Source organism: Artemia franciscana, chromosome 1 (assembly GCF_032884065.1).
Source record: "Artemia franciscana chromosome 1, ASM3288406v1, whole genome shotgun sequence".
Lineage (NCBI taxonomy): Eukaryota > Metazoa > Arthropoda > Branchiopoda > Anostraca > Artemiidae > Artemia > Artemia franciscana.
The window spans coordinates 18,881,976-18,902,558 of record NC_088863.1 but is presented as its reverse complement, the minus strand read 5'-3'; the positions used below and the strand labels follow the sequence as shown (position 1 = coordinate 18,902,558).

Here is a 20,583-nt window from a genome sequence, read left to right as displayed (position 1 = left end):
TAAGGGTATTAAGGTGAAGCTTATAAAGAATATTTAGGTGGATGATGAACTAAACCAAAACAAACTATGAGCGTTGGGCTTTCAAAAAGGTGACAAATCAATATCTTAAGAACAACTTGTATTATTAGTTTATACCTTTAAGATTATGTTACGGGCGATTTTGAACTAGTAAGAAGACATTATTTGTATTTTTTTAAATACTACCACTACAGTTACTGCACCTAATGACGCTAAGGGTATTAACATGAAACTTTCAGGGAACGTCAAGGAGTTCCAATTAACCGAAAAAACAGTATGCATACAGGTTTACGAAAGGGCCTATAAGTAACATCATAGGTGGCACCACTCTATAATAGCTACTAATACTATAGAAAACTTTAAAGGAGCTGATCCGAATCACAATTACAAGTTCTGGTGGCCTTTTTAAAAGTATAAAGAGATTGGAGGGCACTCTATTCATTTTCTAAACTTATCCATTCAAAATTTTGAGGCAGCCACTTTGTTCAGCATATTAGAACGGTCCAGCAACTATATCTTTAGGTATATTATGCATGTCACCCTCCCCCACAATTATGCTTCAAACCTAAATGTTGTTTTAAAATAAATCAAAAGGCATTGTGTTCATGGTTCCCAATAAAACACCTCGGCAGCATATCGAAAACGACTTGGGGCATTAAGTTGAATCTTTTGGGGAAACTACTATTACTGCTTCTGGTCTTACAATTTACAAAAATAAAAGATTTTAAACGTATCCAGGTTTTTAAAAAGAGCAGAGATATAATCTTCTGGGAATGATATTAAGTTTTATCTTTCAGGTCAACTTCAGAAGCTAAAAAAATAAATTAAAAAAAAAACTGTTTGCGTCATGATTAAAAACTGTTGAAAAAGCTTCTCCAACATACAAATAGCAATAAACACTGTTGATTCTTATAGAAAAAACCGTAAAATGTAAAATATTACTTTTTTCCATGAAAAAGACTCTATCAATAAGAAACGAAAATAAATTCATTTAAAAAACTTTTTCCAAAAAACAAGTTTTTTGAAGAGAAGTAAAGAAATCTATTAAGCCAAGAATTAGTAGAAATAAAGTCCAACAATCTTTCAAGCATAAAACTACCACAAATCACTATCAATAAATAAATGAAACTCGAAACGAACAGAAATTCCGATAGCTAGCCGAGTTATACTCAAAACGAGCAAAAATTAACATGAGTAGAGCTAATTATCTCCATACCTTCTCAAGACCAGAACATAACTTGCGCTTTACTGAAAACAAAGTACATTTCAAATCTTTTCACTTTTCTTACTCTCATAAATAAAAAAAATCAAAAGTTTAAGGATTAAATATTAGTATGTGTCACTTAAACTGACAATCCATGGTCATTTGTTTTGTTTTTTTTTTCAGTAAGGCACAAATTATGTTCTGGTCTTGAGAAGGCATAAGGGCTATCAGCCCAACTCATGTTAAAAATGGAAATGTAGTCTTCCCTTCAAGCCTAGAAGGTTTAGCGCCCTGAAATGACATGGCAAAATTTGAATCTGTTAAATCTGAGAAAATAATGAAATATGAAATTAGCTTAAAAAGTCAAATTTCTGTCAGTATAGTGACACTCAACTTATTTAAGGGACCTAAATTCCTGGGGGAAAAAATTTTGTTTTTACTGGACTCTATTTAGTTTGTTTCTTTGGATTTTTTTTTTTTTTTTTTTTTTTTTTTTTTTAGAGCTGGAAAAGATCATGTGGAGCTAAAATCTGGTCTCCTACGAAGTAAATGATGGACCGGAGCGTTACCACGAACAAGCCGAAAGCTTTTTACAGAAAAGTATACCTTCTACATTCTGCATGAAATTTTGGTCTATCTCTCAAACTCTAGAAAGGTTAGCACCTTCAAATGAAATCGTAAAACATGAATCCATTAGATCTGGAAAAGTAATAAATTATGAAAGTCTAAAACTTACTGCGTCGTTTGTACTTTATTTGATATCATATGCATTTTGATCAAACTGAATATTTCATATGTAATGATAATGATTGCTGAAATGTCAGCAGTTTAAGATTTTATTTTACTTTCATTTTTATTTTTATTTTCAACGTCATAATAAGTGCAAAAGAAAAAGTTTATAATGTAATTGGTTTTCAGTAAAGTGCTAATGACAAAGTAGGATTTAGACTTTTACATTCAGTGAAATTAGGAGCAGCCAAACTATTGTTTTAATGAATATTGCTGGTTGTAAGCTTGATGTGCAGATTCAATTTGAATTTTATCAAATTTAAGTTTCATTTATTCATTTATATTAGCATCTGTTGTCTATTTGCAGGTCAGATTTTTATTTCGGTATCATTTAGTGTTTGATGTTATATGGTGATTGTTCTGGGTTTGAATTATTGTAGGAATATATTTGACATTATTTTAAGTTTAATATGGATCTTACTATTCTTGAAAACTTTTTTAGGAAAACTTTATAAGGAATAAAATAAGCAAAATATGGTCTTGGTTGTAAGAGTTCAAGAATAAATCTGCAACTCAAAGCTTCTCAGAAATATTTTTAACTTAGAATCGTTTCACAGAGTTACTAAGCAAGCTAACTTACTTAGCACATTAAAATCAACAAACCTCTTCAATATTATAAAACAAAAACGACTACAAATAGACAATTTGGCGAGACGCCATCGTACTGATAGCGCCCTTGTGTACCAAAATTTTTCTCCGTGCCGCAACGTCTTTCATGGTGGTTTGTCAGTGATAAATTGACGTGGTGTAAAAAAACGTGAACAGTAGTTTTTAGAATGTAAGCTAGGGTAAAGCCCTGTGTTCATTATGGCTTTTTCAGGCAAAGTAGGTCGAGTAAAATCAGCTTTTTGTTCATCGAAAAACAAACATTTCTGAACAAGGTCATTTGAAATGTACCTGATTTGCCTTTCTGAGCTGTAAAAGAGCAACAAAAGAGACTGGAGTTGCCTGAAAAACTAAAAGAGCACGAGCGATATTGCCTGAAGAGCCATAATGAAGACAACGCCTGAGTAAACACAGACTCCTTGTCTGTGTTTAGAGACGCCTGTTTTGCGGAGTGAAGGGAATGGATCTTTTTCATTGGGAAATAATTGGCAATACTGTCGTGATTCTGCTCTGATTGAAAAATATCCTGGATGGTCAAAATTCTATATAAAACAAGTGATATAGTGATTACAATATAAGAAGCCTCTTGAGTCCTTGTAGGAAGAGAGGAGGGATCATCCACTTCAATTTGATCAATAACCTAGATTCAGTTTCTTGGAAATCCTGACAGTGATTCCACTAGTCAAACCAGCTCTAGAGTGGTCTCCCCTTTGCAGGATATATTTTAATTCAACCAAAAGTAGATACTAATCTATATTTAGTTGTATTATTGAAGAAAAGGGAAAACTTAGAAAAGTAGTGCATCTATTTTGTTAATTGGCCTAGGAGGTGATGGGCTGAATCTTGGGTAAATGTGGGAATATTTCCATTATTGACCTAGGAATAAAAGGAAAATATTACTTGGTGCCTTTTGTGTGCTCTTTTCAGGCACAATAATTGTTTTAGGCTGCTTTGAAATTCAATTTTAAGCCCTTTATAGACTCTTAAAGATTGGGTAGATATATATTTGGCTATCCTACTGAAAATGGGGCAAAGGTCTAGATTAGGAGCTGTTTACCCTCAACCTCTTAATGTGCAAATATGCATCAAGCCCAAACTAGCCTATATACTTCCCACATAGGTCTATTCCACCAAGGGACTCCACCCTATGACTATTATAGAAAAAATCACAGTAAATCTTTAGTTTTGTTCCAAATGCTCTAAAGTGTGTATTACTGCATAGGCTATAGCAAGATTATGATAATCACATATTGTTTCTTTGTCATTATCAAAGAAGCACGTCAAAATTTTTAGCTTTCTAATATCCCCCTCCAACAAGACTAAAAATGCTTAGGTGGGCTTTCTTACAGGTAAAGTGTATTAGTCCATGAGCCCTGCAGGCAGCAGGGCAAAGTCTGTATCCTATGCAAAGAGTGATAAAACTAAAAAAAATCTCAAAAAAGGTCTATTAAATAAATTTAGTATACAGACCTTGCCCCACTGCCTGCAGAGCTCATGGACTGACAAACTTTGCTCTATAGGTAATGTTACCTGTAAGCAAGCCCACTTCATACATTTTTAGTTTGCCTCATGGAGGAGGAGGGTCAACCAGAAATGGATGTTGTTCTAGAATTAACATTTTAAGTGCTCTTAACTAGAAAGTATGGTGCTTTGCAGCATAATTTCCAGTTTATAGCACTTGAAACAAAACTAAACATTTACCAAAATTACTTTATGAGTATAGAATGTTACTATCCTATGTCCTTATAATTAAAAATATTTTTGTCATCTAGTTAGAAAATTTGGCCCATCCTAACAAGAGAAATCTGTATTTACCAACTGGTTGACAAGAAACATTGCCCCAGCAAAACTTTCATTTTCTAACTAGTTGACTAATAACTTCTCCCCAGCAACACTTTATTTTGCCAGCCAGCTGGAAACAAATGTTGCCCCAGAAAACAATTTATTTTCTAACTAGTTGACTAGCAAGTCCTCCCCAGCAATACTTTCATTTTCCAACTAGCTGGAAACAAACTTATCCTATAAACACTTTTGTTAACCATCTAGTTGGCAAGTAACTTCTCCTCAGAATAATTTCTTAGTCAACAACATGAAGATAAAGAAGAAAACATACTATTCCAATTCCATTGATCTGACAGTATCAGCAAAATCAAAATGTGCTTTCAATAAAAGCACTGCAGCCAAGGTAAATCAATCAAACTGAATTTAGGAGTAAATAGTCTGGAAGCCATGAAGCTGAAAGTCTTCTCCCTCTATAAGTGTGCTTTCCAATTCTAGGAAACATTCTACAGGATAGTCTTACCCCAGGTTCACAGAGATGTAATTTTATGAAAAAATGCAAATTTTTGTGCAACCTGCCAAGTTTGATCCATTGTCCAATGCCTATTTCTGTGTTACAACAGTTCAACACATGCATTGGTTAAAGTGCTTTGAGGTAGTTGATGGTGCTTTGACAAATGTACTGGACCAGATTGGTGTGAACAATTTTGCATTTTTGCTGCATGCATTCTGTGTGAGAAAAAAACTGGATCTCTGTGAACTAAGGTTTATTTTAGTGATCAAATGAACCAGGATATAGATTAATAAAGGATGCTTCTATTTTTCTTGCATTTTACAGCAAGAACTATTTTGTAGCTAGACTCAAATCACATATTTTTTCTGCAACTTTACTTACTTAATTTGTCTTAACTAATACTTTCCTAACATATAGACCTTGGCTACATAGCTAAGATCTCCAACTTCTGTCAACATAGACTATGCAAATCGGCTTGCCTTTCAGTTGTCCCACATTTTTTATTCTTTTTGGATTTGGTAGTAGATTTTTTTGACAAGACAAAGGGTCATTGAATTTATTGCCAGGAAATTGTCCTAAAAATGGTTTCTGTGCAGAAGATTGTCATTGAGCAGAAACACTTAGATAAGCAACATATGTAGATGGAATGCAATCCTGTACAAGTAATCATACAAGCAAAGATCAATGGATTGGAAATTTATGCCCCTCAAAACTACATTTGAACTACTCCAGAAGCAAGGAAAGATTCTACACTGGTTGTCACCCTTTTTCTGATAGTCTTCTACATGAAAAGAGATACTTTACCTGTGTCTGCTTTATTTTAATTGAAGCTGTTTAATTTTGTTTTTGTAGACTTTGGTTATCAATAAAATAAATCTTATAAGATATGTAATTAGCTGCACTCCCTGATAAGAATGATCACATATCTCCCTGGAACTAAACTTGTATCTTGGACCCTTTTTTATAGCAAGACATATGTAAAGATTTTTGGCAAATGAATGAAACTTAAATAACTAATATATATCTGTTTCTTTCTTGGACAATATACCAAGTACAGGGTTTATGGCTTCAAGATTAAAAAAGGTATGAGGTTTCTTTGTTTCCTTTAAAAAAAAACATGGTTTTGAGATACAAAGTTAGCATGCAAGACTGTATTTGAATAGCCCCTTGCAGAAGGGAGACAATTGTGGCCTTAATAAATTATTAATGGAAAGTCACATCTGGAATTCCAGCTCAAACCAGGGTTACCACTCCATTTGAAGTTTATTTACTACCCCCTCTCCTTTATTTACTAGCCCATGTCCCTCAAATATCCGCATATGAACCCCTCTTGGCCCCCAACAAAATAGCTGGAGCTTTGCCCTTGGTCAAAAACAGTACTTCACAGAAGAACTAAATTGTGCAGAAATGTGGGTAGCTAAATGTGCAAAAACTGCAGTGTAAACTGCACTCAGGTGTAGTTTACACTTGCACAATTTGACAAAAAAAATGCATGTTTTTGCCTGATGTTGGTAATAAATAATGCAAGCAAAGTAAAAACACACTTGGTTTATTATAAAATCACAGAATCGAGTTGCTTCAGTGCTTACAGTCAGATCACTGAATCAATCTCTTTTGGTTACAATCAAAGTATAGACAGGTTTAGTTTATAATCAAATCTTAAAATCAACTTGCTTCAATGCTTATACTCAGATCACAGAATTAGTCTCTTTTATTTACAGTAAAAGTATAAACATGTTTGGTTTACAATCAAACCACAGAATCAACATGCTTCAATTCTTACATTTAGTCCACAGAATCAACCTATTTAATTTACAATTAAAGTATATTCTGAAAAGAATAAACACTAGACGAGCTACCTCCTTTTTAAGAATTGAAAAACTTTGGTTTTAGAAGGGTTGTTTGTATTAGTTCTTATTCTATTGGGGTGTATGAGACAAGCCCATGGCTTCATCCATTTTAAGAACTTAAATTCTTCCATTTTAAAAATTGAAAAACTTTGTTTTTAGAATAGTTGTTTGCTTTAGTTCTTATACTATTGGAGTGTATGAAACAGGCATATGGCTTCCTCAATTTTTGATTAAAAAAATAAACAACATACATTCTTATAACAGATACACTGTTCTAATAAACACTCATAACCAAAGCATGCCTTCTACAAAAGTGGCATATCAGCTTCAAATGCCTTGCTTTGCCAACATATTGAAGAAAATCTTTTCCCAGTTGGAATTATTGAAGACATCCCTCTCGATAAAATCATATTTATACTGAGTGCAAGAATTTCTGTCTCTTTTGTAGTAGTCCTTTCGTCAAAAGTGCACACTGCCAATTTTCATGGGGCCAATGGACTGGGAATGGTATGTTTTTTGTTTTCTCTTCATGTCATTGGCTAAGGAATTACTCTGAGGAAAATTTACTTGGCAACTAGATGGCTAACAAAAGTGTTTATAGGATAGGTTTGTTTTGAGCTAGTTGGAAAATGAATGTTTTGCTGGGTAGAAGTTACTAGCCTACTAGTTTGAAAATGATTTGTTTTCTTGGGCAATGTTTGTTTCCAGCTAGTTTGAAAAAATAAGTGTTACTTGGGAGAAGTTATTAGTCAACTAGTTGGAAAATGAATTGTTTTCTGGGGTAATATTTGTCTCCAGCTAGTTGAAAAGAAAGTGTTTTTGGGGAGAAGTTACATGTCAACTAGTTGGAAAATGAAAGTTTTGCTGGGGAGAAGTTACTAGTCAACTAGTTGGCAAATCAGATTATATCTATAGGGGTGGGCCAAATTCTCCAACTAGGTGGCAAAAAGGTTTTTAATTATAAGATTGGATAGTACCATTTTATATAAGCTTATAAACTAATTTTTTCCAATAGTCAAAGATCAGATATCCTTCCACTAATGTACCTCTCTTGTTTCAACTCATTTAGGCTACCTGTAAATTGAATCAGCTGGGACAAAATAAAAACCCGAAAAATAAGAGGGGCAGGGAAATGTATAATTTAGGCTATATATTTAGAAATCAGGGTTGGGGGAAATTATAGATGATCTATAGCCAAAGTGTGTTTACTGAAATCATTCTACTTTTTATGAAGTAAGGATTGTTGTTTTTAATTATTTTCTATAGCCAAAAATCAGGGAAAAGAGGTAAATATTGAGCAGTACAGTGGTCAAATATGGCTTTGAAGCATGGACACTCCAAAAAGCAGATGAAAATGTACTAGATGTTTTCCAGAGAAATTGCCTATGGATTGTTTTGGGTACCCGGCTGGCTGACCGTATTTCAAACAGTAGGTTGTACGAAAAGTGTGCTTCAATCCTGCTTTCTGGGGCTATAATGAAAGAAAGGTTAAGATGGCTAGGCCACACTCTACAGATGAAGGATGACAGATTACCAAAGATTGTCCTTTTTGGCCAACCGTCTGGGGCTACACGGAAAGCAGGTTGTCCTTGTCTGGGTTGGGAGGATGTCATAAATAAAGATTTAAAGGAAATGGGAACTTCCTGGGATGGTGTAAAGAGGGAGGCTTTAAATAGATTAGGTTGGAGGAGGAGCGTGCGTAGCTGTGTTGGCCTCAGGTGGCTTGGCGCTGCAGTGAGTTATTAGTAGTTAGTAGTAGTAGTAGTTCATATTATTGACCTACAAATAAAGTGAGTATTACCTTAAATTGCATTGTCCACCAAATAAGGAGTCATCCTGTAGGTGTTGGTTAGTGAAGATGTTGAGCCAACACTTCAGTTGCATCCCATTTCAAAGCCATGGCTTTGATAACCAGTCTTCGTCCACAGCCCCCTTAAAGGCCTCCACACTAGGGGCTGAGACTGATCCTTTGCTTAGGGAGCTTCAGAGCCCCATTCATATTTCAATGATATTATTCACTGTCTGTGATATTGCTTATATACCTTTTTAATACCTGCATGCATATAGTTTTTTTTGTTTAATTAAGATTCCCCCTAAATGTTCCCTGCAAGTTTCAACTTGATGCCCTTCGTGTCATTAATTACTGTAACTTTAGAAGTAGTATTAAGAATATACGTATGGTGTCTGTTGGCTAGTTTAAAATACGCCACAACTCAGCCTGAAATGTGTAACTTAATAATATAAGCTGTTATTGAGATATTGCTTTGTCACTCTTTTGGCAATCAATATAATCATAATTCGTTTGGATTTATTTCAAAATCTGCCAAAATATTCCTTGAAAGATTCACTTTGCCTTTTGGTCAATTGATTTTTCCTTTTAATCATTCTCTGGGAGTTCCAACCTAATACACAAATCAATTCTTAAGATATACTCCTTTGACAATCTAAATGCATATAGTGTGTTTTGTTAGGTCGAATTGGTCATCAATATTCCCTCAAACTTACCTTCATAGACTTGGCCTTAATAGTACTAGTATTACAGTAGTTGCAGTTGTAGTAGCAGAAGTAGTTGCAGTGTTAGTGTTGTATTAGTAGTGGTAGGAACAGTATTAATAGCGGTAGTAGCATGTGCATGTTGCCTATTGGTCAGTTGAATACTCCTTTCATGATACCCTGGAAGTTTCACCTGGACATGGTAAGCTGTTCCAAAAACTGTCGCTACAGAGCCTTTTTGATGCCCTTTCCTCTTAATGCTCTAAGCCTTGCAAGTTATTGCAAATGAAGTAGTAGATAGAGTAAATTAGTAGCATTAGTAATATTAGTAAAAGTAGTGTAAGTAGTGACATGCATATATTATCTTTTGTCAATTTATCTTCTCCTTTAAGTGTTCTCTGAAAATTTCAACTTATTTTCTCTTGAGACACTAAGCTGTTCCAAAAATATTGCTGATACACCCACATCAACAATCTGTATGTACATACAGATTGCTGATACAGGTGTATCAGTAACTGCTTGTAAAGCTAACAGCATTAAGATGAAAATCTAAAAAAATATTTGAAAATACAGGTCATCAAAAGCACATATCAACAATGTCATAGCGAAGGCTAATTGCATTAAGTTGAGTATCGAAAACTAGTACTGTGACTACTATTACAACTATGCCCAAGGGTAAGAAGGTGAAATTTTCAGTGAATTTTAGGAGGAGAGGTTGAGTGAACCACAGCATGCCATCCATATGCAGGTTGTCAAAAGGGCATATGAGTAATATTTTAGGAACAGTTTTGTATGTGAAGTGAAAACTTGCAAGGACTGTTATGGGGGATGTTGAACTAACAAAAAGACAGTATTTGCATCATAGTACTCCTGATTCCACTCCTACAACTAGGCCTACTGTTAATATTATTATTGCTACAACTACTTCTGGTGCTGCTACTAAGACTAAGGGTGTTAAGGCAAAAATTTTGGACGATATTTATTTATTTATTAATACCAAATACGGTAAGCTTTCAAGCTTGTCGCAATAAATACAATAAATAGAAGTTATGACAACATAATACACAACATAATACATAATACAACTGACAACACAGTACACACATATAAATCGATGAAAATAACGACTACAACAAACACTGACAAATAATACTATAAATTATTTAAAAATGATTTACTTTGAAAATTTGTTTCTGCTAGTCTTGGTTTGAATTTATTTATGTCGTCTGTTAGAAATGTTTTAGGTGGAAGGTCATTCCATGGCTTCCACACCCTGCTGTAAAATGAATGTTGGCCTATTTTCCTTTTTGAAAGTGAGGGGTACAATTTATGTGGGTGATAACGGGTCCTGTTAGTGTCATTAAATGTGAAGAACTGTGATGTACTTATATTATCAATGCCTTTGATTATACGGAATGTGTTAATAATGTCTGCCCTATCCCTTCGGAATTGAAGACTTGACAATCCTAGCCTTTGCAGTCTATTTTCATACGGCAAATGTTTCAAATAAGGTACAAGCTTAGTTGCTCTTTGCTGTATTTTTTCAACCCTTGCTCTGTCATTTTTATTCAATGGATACCATACTGACGAATTGTATTCGAGTATAGGTCGAACTGTTGATTTATAAATGGCAATGAATGAACGGAGATTAAACTTACGGAAATTCTGTCTAAGACATAATAGCTGATAGTTTGCCTTACGAGTTACTTCAGAGACATGCTTGTCAAACCTAAGACTAGAATCAAAATGAACACCAAGGTAACGGACATTTTCAACAGGTAAGATTGAATGTCCAGCAAGATGGTATTGGTAACTTTGTTCTACTTTGCCGAAGTAATGGACAACCCTACACTTATTTTCGTTGATAAACATGGAGTTAGCATTACACCAATTGTGCTCTGCATCCAAGTCTTTTTGAAGCAACGAAGCTTCATCTGAATTTGTCAAGGAGCGGTAGAGCTTTACATCATCTGCGAACATTTTAATGTGTGTAACATTTTATTTTAATGGTGGACAACAAGAGGCAAGTCATTGATGAAAAGGCAGAAAAGTACTGGACCAAGGCAACTACCTTGTGGAACGCCACTTAAAACTATCTCAGTAGAGGACAAAGCATCACCTACAATCACTTTCTGCGTCCTGCCTGTTAGATAATCACCAATCCAATTCAACGTTCTGGGACCAAGGTGATATACCTCACACTTTTGAAGTAAAAGCGGAATGGAAATTTTATCAAACGCCTTAGAAAAATCTATATAGATGCAATCAAACCTGAGACCTTCATCTGCCATCCTATGGAAGTCAGTAATTACTTCCAAAAGCTGTGTATTAAATGAACGTTTTTTACAGAATCCGTGTTGAGATGGATGCCAAAGAAGATTCGATTCGAAATAATTTTGTATTCTCTTGACAATTAGTTTTTCCATAACTCTGGAAAAAATTGAAGTGTTTGATATTGGTCTATAGTTTTTAAATTGTGTTTTTGTGCCACTTTTATACAGGGGTTTAATTATTGCTTTTTTCCATGCCTAAGGGCAAGTACCAGACGCCAGACACAGATTATACAAATGTGTCAGTGGTTCAGTGAGTACTGTTGCAAGCTCTCGGATCATATGGTTTGAAAATTCATGAATATCTGGTGATTTATTTGTGTCAAGATGCTTCAAGACCTCAAAAACTTGTCAAACAGTTCGTGGTAACGAACTGTAGTAAGGAGCGACCCGGCTCAATAGAAACCAAAACTCTAAAAAATTGAATTTTGATATCAATAGCTACATCAAAAGAATCGCATTTTAATGCTGATTTTAAATATATAAGTTTCATCAAGTTTAGTTTTACCCATCAAGAGTTACGAGCCTGAGAAAATTTGCCTTATTTAAGAAAATAGGGGGAAACACCCCCTTAAAAGTCGTAGAGTCTTAACGAAAATGACACCATCAGATTCAGCGTATCAGAGAACCCTACTGTAGAAGTTTCAAGCTCCTATCTACAAAAATGTGGAATTTTGTATTTTTTGCCAGAAGACAAATCACGGGTGCGTGTTTATTTGTTTGTTTTTTTGTTTTTTCTTTTTCCCAGGGGTCATCGTAACGACTAATTGGTCCTAGAATGTTGCAAGAGGGCTCATTCTAACGGAAATGAAAAGTTCTAGTGCCCTTTTTAAGTGACCAAAAAAATTGGAGGGCATCTAGGCCCCCTCCCACGCTCATTTTTTCCCAAAGTCAACAAATCAAAATTTTGAGATAGCCATTTTGTTCAGCATAGTCGAAAACTATAATAACTATGTCTTTGGGGATGACTTACTCCCCCACAATCCCTGGGGGAGGGGCTGCAAGTTACAAACTTTGACCAGTGTTTACATATAGTAATGGTTATTGGGAAGTGTACAGACGTTTTCAGGGGGATTTTATTTTGTTTGGGGGTGGGGCTGAGGGGAGGGGGCTATGTTGGAGGATCTCTCCTTGGAGGAATCTGTCATGGGGGAAGAAAAATTCAATGAAAAGGGCGCAGGATTTTCTAGCATTACTATAAGAAAACAATGAAAAATAAACATGAAAAGTTTTTTCAAATGAAAGGAAGGAGTAGCATTGAAACTTAAAACAAACAGAGATTATCATGCATATGAGGGGTTCTAAAAATACTTTAGCATAAAGAACGAGGTATTTAGGAGGAGATAAATAACTCGCTCTTTATGCTAAAGTATTTTTAGTAATTTCAACTATTTATTCTACGGCCTTTCTGATTCAGGGGTCATTCTTAAAGAATTGGGACAAAACTTACGATTTAGTGTAAAGAGCGAGGTATTAACGAGGGTACAAACCCCCTCGTATACATAATAAAAATATAAGATTATGAAAGTTTGTTACGTAAGTTAATTCTTAAGTTACGTATAATTTTTACTAATAAAAACATTCGTAAAATAAAAACATGCATTACTTCAAAAACATTCAGAAATTAAATAAAAAAAAACAAGTTTTTTTTAACTACAAGTAAGGAGCGACAGTAAAACTTAAAACGAACAGAAATTACTCCGTATATGAAATGGGTAGTCCCCTCCGCAATCCTTCGCTCTTTACGCTAAAGCTTTTAATTGTTTTAAAAAGTAGAATTGTGGCAAAGAGTCAAACTTTAGCGTAAAGAGCGAAGGATTGCGGAGGGGACTACCCATTTCATATACGGAGTAATGTCTGTTCGTTTTAAGTTTTACTGTCGCTCCTTACTTGTAGTTAAAAAAAACTTGTTTTTTTTATTTAATTGATCATCAAAGGTCGATTCAGGAACGGTCGATGGTATTAACTTGAGACTACTTGTGTTTTGAAGGGAATGTTGAAGAAAACCAAAGGTACTATGTGCAAGATGCTACTAATGCTACTACACAAGCTAATGGTATTAAGGTGAAGCTTTCAAGGAATGTTTTGGCAGAATTTGAACTAAATCCAAACAAATTATGATTATGTTAATTGCCAAAAGAGTGAACAAGCAATATCTCAATAACCACTTATATTATTAAGTTACACATTTCAGGCTTAGTTGTGGCATATTTTGAACAAGCCAGCAGACACCATGTGTATATTCTTAATACTACTTCTAAAGTTACATTAATTAATGACACTAAGGGCACCATGTGCATGCAGGTATTTAAAGGGTATATAAGGAATATAGGCAGTGCTGCTCTTTCATTGCTAATAATATCATTGTAATGTGAGAATAGTTAATTCGACTGAAAATTAAAACTTCTAGTGCCCCTTTTAAGAGTTAAAAGTGATAGGAGGATAATCAGCCCTCCTCTTTAGCTCATAATTTTCCAAACACTTCCAGTCAGAATTTTGAGACAGCTATTTTGTACAGCATAGAACAGTCTATTAACTATATTTATTGAATGATTCTGTAGGTCAACTCTCCACAGTCATGCAATTTGCCCATTATGCTTAAAAACTAAATATTGCTTTAAAATTAAATCAAAACGCACTGTGTGTGTGCTGGTCGCCAATAAGACATCAGCAATGTCTCAAGAATGACTGAGGATATTAAGTTCGAACTTTTGGGGCTACTTCTAATACTGCTTCTACTCTTAAAATTTAACTAAATCAAAAGAGTGTAAGTGTATCCTGGCTGTCAAAGAACATAGATGGAATTTTTAGGAATGGTATTAAGTTTTATTTCTCAGGTCAACTAGTGGAGGTATAAAACTAAATTAAACATTACTATTTGTCAAGATTTTCAAAAGGGTGCATGTTGTTAAAAAATATTGAAAAAGTTTCTCCAACACACAGATAGTAGGCCAAACAATAAATTCTTACATAAAAAAGAAAAGATTTAAACTATTATTTTCTTTTTCCCTGAAAAAAAAACTATGTCAATATAAAACGAACAGAAATTAATTTAAAAACATTTTCCACAAAATAAATTTTCAAAGAATAGTAAAGAACTCCATTAAATCAAAAATGAGCAAAAAATCAAATAATCTACCAAGCGCAAAACTACCAGTAATCAGCATAGATAAATAAATGAAACCCAAAACGAACAGATATTACTGTAAATAACCTAGTAAAATTCTAAACGATATGAAATTAACATGAGTATGGCTTACAACCCCTATGCCTTCTCAAGGCTATAACATAATTTGCAATTTACTGAAAAAGTGTAAGGCATTGTAAGTTTAATATAAATATGCTACTATTTGTTCCTTAAACTCTTAATTTGTTTTTGTTTTTTTTTAGTAATGTGCAAATTATGTTCTACCCTTGAGGAGCCATAGGGAAGTGAGCCCTACTCATGTTAATTTTTGCTTGCTTTGAGTTTGACTAGGCTATTTATTGTAATTTCTGTTCCAATTGAATTTTATTTATTTATTTATAATCAGAACAGAACTTTATTTTTGAGAAAAATTTTGCAGAAGCTTCTCATATGAACAAAGAAAAACATCTTTGTGTACTATTGGGACATTGGCAATACAAGCCAACTAGAAAATAGATAATGTGTTCATTTATATTTTGAACCTGTTTCAGAGCAAACCCTAAAAGCAGAAACAAGAAGACAGAACACTGTTAGACATTTTAGACCCCTTGACGTGGAAACAAGAGAAAAATGTGTCTGAAATTTCTTTGTGTAACCCTAGATCTTGGGGGGTTAGCTATAAGAAATATAGCTAAGAAGGAATTTTCTCAAAGAAAGGATAAGAAATCAGACCATCCTAATTATCTTCCCTTAATTCGCACTTTGCAGCAAATTAGTTGCAAGAACTGTGATGCTCCATAGCTGATGATGGCGATAGATCTGGTTGTTGTGTTAAGGTCAAGCGCATCAGGACTAGGGAGTGCTGAAGAGATGCAATTTAAGCACACTCGGTAACGGTGATCACATGGTAAGAACTGGAGATTGGCTCAAGAACCACTCTCCAGCAATTTAGAGTTGGTACGGCCACGCAACAGCAACTTTGGATTGAGTATGCGAAATGGTTGGGTATGACCAGCCGCATCATCCTCCAAGCTGACTCTCTATTGTCTTCCAAGAGTGTTATGATGAGGGCTGGGGGGTTTTCCCACTGGAATCTCCATGGTTTGGCCTCCCATTCCTTGTGAAGCCTTTTTTTGAATTCCTCTGGTGAGGTTGTGCAAATTGTCTCTTGGATTTGTTGGTGCCAATCTTTCACCACTTGCTGGTTGAAAAAATCTTATCAGACCTTGGTGTTCACAATGGATTTGAATACCATTTTGAAAAGTCCTTGTGTTTGTCTTTGGTTGGGAGAGAAGGTGAAGAGCTTCTGGTCTGCTTGCTGGAGGTACCTGTAGGTGAGCATCACGTCATTACGCTTACTCTGAAAAACAAGTGTTGGGAGGTTAGCAGATTGTAATCTATTGCAGTAGGGCTGAGTGTGTAAACCGTCGATGCATTTGGTGGCTCTCCTTTCGACACCTTGTAGAAAGGACCAGCAAGACATGTTACAAAATCCAGGATAGGATTTGTATAGTTTCAGAAAAACTGTGGAGGATCGATTACTGACGGTTCTTTTCAGGAGTCCAAAATTTGCGTTTGCTCTAAAAACTGCTTGGACGGTGTGTTCATGGAATTTTAAACTGTCATCCAGCAGGACTTCTAGGTCTCTGCCACTACTATATGTAGGAAGCAAGACTGTCGATGATGTTTTGCCATCATACATAGTGTACTGGTGCTGCGGATTACCACGGCCAAAATGAAGATTGACGCACTTGGAGATATTGAGGGATAGAAGCCACTTATCTGCCCATACTTGAATTTGGTTAAGGTCAGCTTGTAGGCTACTGTTGTCTGTGGTACCAAATAGCATAGAGTCCTCAGGATAAGAGTCAATAAGATACCCAGGGTTGTCTTTAGGTATACAAGAACTTGGATTAAGAGTTATTACCAAAAAGTACCTTAAAATTACCTTAGCAAGATAATGTTGTAATGAGCCTCCTGTGGAACACCTCACTGATGGTGTGACATAACTATGGTCTGGCATCCCAGGTTAGCCTACACTCTGCATTGGCCCAGTCCTGATTAACTTCTTTCTTGAACGCATCAATGGTTTGGGACTGGATGGTGGCTTTGGAGAGGCTGTTCCAGAAAGGGACAGCACATACAGAGAAGAAATGCTGGCACTCACGTTGATAGCAACATGGGAATTGCAGCTTCTTTGTGTGACCTCTTGTTGTACTTGCAAGGGATGAGGAGAAAATTTGACTTGAGAGGTCATTTTCTAGCAGTTTACAAGTAGCGATTGCGCCTCCTCTCTTCCTTTGATAGACTAGGGTGGGGAGTTTGATATATACAAGATGCTCCTCACACAGCTTGTCTTGCAAAGCTGGTATGAGCTTTGTTGTTTGCCTTTGGACACTCTCGAGTGCTTTAATTTTCATTTATAATGGGGAAATGCTAGGGGCATTCCAAATTCCAGGTTTGGACGTACAATAGCTTTTTACAGCTTTTTGACCACACACAGCTTCCTGGTGGTAAACGTTTGTTTCGTGAGCTCTAGGGCTCGGTTCGTTTTAGCAACTTCAGCTTGTGTGTGGCTGTGGAGCTTGAGTTCATCATTGACAATACCTTTGGGACTCCGCTAATGACAGGAAATTCATCAGAATCCATATTTTTACTGGTGGCATCATAAACTACTACCTTCTGAGTTCTTCCAGTAAGAAAGGCTTCAATCCAGGCTAACAGAAGGAAGACTTGTAGGGCAATGATCACTGACTTGGTCATTTCTCCCTTTCTTGAAGATGGGCTTGATGTTGGTATGCTTTCAGTCACTTGGGAGCACTTTAGAAGTGAGTGACATCCCAAACATCACTGCTATTGGGTCATCAATTTGTTCAGCTGCTTCTTTTAATAGTCTGGGTTGTAGGTAATCAGTCCCAACAGCTTTATTTGCATCCAGTCTTTACAGCCTTTTCAGAACATTCTCTATACTCATAATTGTCGTGTACAATGATTCTCCAATTGGTTCCTCTGGTAAAGTGGGTGGAAGGCTAGTTATTGGCTGAGTGGAGAAAATTGTACCAAAGCTAGAGTTGAGCAAATCTGAAATTCTTTAGCCTCTGAGGTCTTTGTGTCATCCTCTTTCATGAGGTCTGGGATATCGTGTCTAGAGGGATTAGCTGCTGAAACATCGCACCAGGAACCCATTGGATTCTGCTTTGTGTCAGCTGCGTTTGCCTTGGTTATAACATCTGCAATTTATATATTTGGTCCATGCTCTTTTCTTCTTCCTTCTAGTCCTTAAGACTTCTTTGGGTAGGAAGGAGAGTGTTTTTGGCAGAGGCAACCAGTATACCCAGGTATGTTTGTTTTCTGCAGATAGGACTACTGTCTTAAATGCCTCCCAGCTTTTTTCTATGCTACCATTGTCAACCTCACTCTCCCATTTTATCTTTGACACGTCCTGCTGTATCATTTCATGATCTATAAAGCATTTTTTCACTTTATTTTCTTTCTTGAAGTTCACCTGTATCGAAGTCAAGATACAAATATGGTCACTGCTTCCAATTGCAGGGTGATAGGAAGTAGAAATGATTCATTCAGGGTTGTTTATCACAACTAAGTCTAGCAAGGAGGGTTGTTGCTGGTGCCTGAATTCTGTTGGTTGGTCAATAATCTATATCAGTGAGGGATTTAGTAGTGACACAGGAGGGGCTACTTTCAGGGGGATTCTGCTGTGGAATCCCAGTAATGTTGTTCTTCTACAGTCATGATATACAACAACACACAGAGAGGAAAGTCTGACTAGACTTTCTTGAAAATATTATTGCTATGATTTTACAGCTTCCAAGAGTGTGGCTAAGAATGGATAGTCCTTCTTCTGGGAGCAGAAGAATGGAAACCAAGGGGCAAAATTAATGGGAATTTTTCTTTTTGCAACAAATTTGAGAATTCGATAGCAGAGACACTGTAAAGAATGCTGCAGAGGTCAAAACAGAAACAGCCACAACTTTTCAATACTTCAGCATTGTCAAAGCATACAGATAATTGAGACAACTTTCCTTCTTTTGGGTCATTTGCTAATGATTCTAGATGGTATGCGTTCTGCAGTTGAACATAACATGAGAGGAATCACAGTGTACAGATAAAGTCAATGGATGACTCTACTCCAAACTGATATGACAAATACGGCTCCCTATATTGTTGAGGTTCTGATGTTAAAACACATAAAAGACTGGAAGGCAGCTCATGGTACCATTACCTCATCTGCAATGTCGTAATCAAACAAACAAAAATTCTACTTATAAACTGAGGGGAAAAGTTCACAAGAAATTCATCAGTTGTGAATTCCAAACTGATTTTGTAGAAATACATGTAATGTTAGCTAAATTTGGCCACTGGAATTAAGTACTAAAAGCAGCTTACATTGCAAAAATCTGTGTTTGGAAAGTGAACAAGAGAAACCTTCTGGCCCTTTGCCAAAAGAAGGTGATTGCACAGCCATTCTATTGTGAATACAAAAGTTTTAAAATTTGCAAAAGCGTGAAAGAGACCCTTCTTAAGACTGATGAGGACAAAGAAGTGGGAGACAACCAAATTCTGAGTGATTTACAGCCTGTACTTCTTGTATTTGAGTTTCCTAAGGGGTTCTTCCTGGGTTTTCCTAAAAACAACAGTCTAGCTGATTTGCAGGGATAAGTGTTTAAGATAAGTGTTTTCTATTTGGCACTCTGCCACGTCAAGCAAAAACTAAGTATTGGCTTTTCAGTCAGAACTGCTTTAGTTGAGCTGTTTTTAGCTCTTTCAATTGGATGTGCCATAAAAATTTGACTATCTAATGTAAAGGTTTCAAAAGCACGACTGCTAAAGCAAAACAGTTAATATTTTTTCATCTCCTGAAAAATTTTGAAAAAGGGAGATCTCTGGTTTCTGTTTGACACTGATGATGTTTCCTTCTGCAGGGGGAAACCACAAAATTAGAACCCATGCTCCACCCAGAACCCCCCCCCCACCCCTAATGAGATAATTTATATCCCAAATCATATACTCTCAATGATTTTTCTATATGTTGACTCTTTCTTAATATTAATTTAATGGTAAACAAGCATCATCAACAAGCCATAGAAAATAAGTCAGCCAATAAAAATTCACCATAACCTGGAGAAACTGTCTTTTGTTATGGGGGGGGGGATTATTGTACATTTATGTTATGAGGATTTTTTTGAGATGATTTAGGTTACAGGGGGCGTTTTATTGTCGATATAACTTATGGGAGATTCAACTCAAGATGACGTCATGGGAGTTAAATAAGTGAGGGATTAGAACTGAAGGACCCCATATCCGTTTATCCCTGTATCCGTTTAGTCTTTTATTATTTTAATTTTTTGTAGAGATAGCAAAAAAATTAGTGTGGAGGGACATTTCCGCCGTTCCTGATTTCATTTTATGGACATTTGCCATCAATTTTAATTTCGTAGTTGATTAAACCTGGGATGTTTAACGTTTTATAACATACAAGCAAAATAGATGCATATTCAAGAGAAATGTTTATTGTCAGAGGCCTTGAAAAAATTCTAGAAGAAAGAGAATTTGAAAAATCATACAATTCACAATTGAAATGTGAATCATGTGAATCATCATTAGAGAGTATCAGAGCAGAAATCCAAGCTGGAAAAATCCATCAAGGTGAAAATGCTACTTCAGCAGCCTTACCTCTTCCTCGAAATGAAGCTGGGAATGTTATGAGTGTGGAAAAATATGTGACTCCATTTGAATTTGGATGTCAGTCGAAAACACCAAGAATCATGGTTTCAGCCATGGACTGCCTCCAAAAGCTCATTGCCCATGGTCACCTGACTGGAAATGAAATAGACCAAAGAAACAAGTCCCGAAGA

General features: G+C 35.7%; 1 protein-coding gene across 1 annotated transcript in view; it reads left to right on the top strand.

Moving 5' to 3' along the window:
- Positions 1-3,112: 3,112 nt before the first annotated feature.
- LOC136026630 (N-terminal kinase-like protein) overlaps positions 3,113-20,583 on the top strand; it is a gene marked incomplete in the record, with an annotated part of 193,298 nt that continues 175,827 nt past the window's right edge. The window contains 1 exon segment of the mRNA XM_065703357.1: positions 3,113-3,412.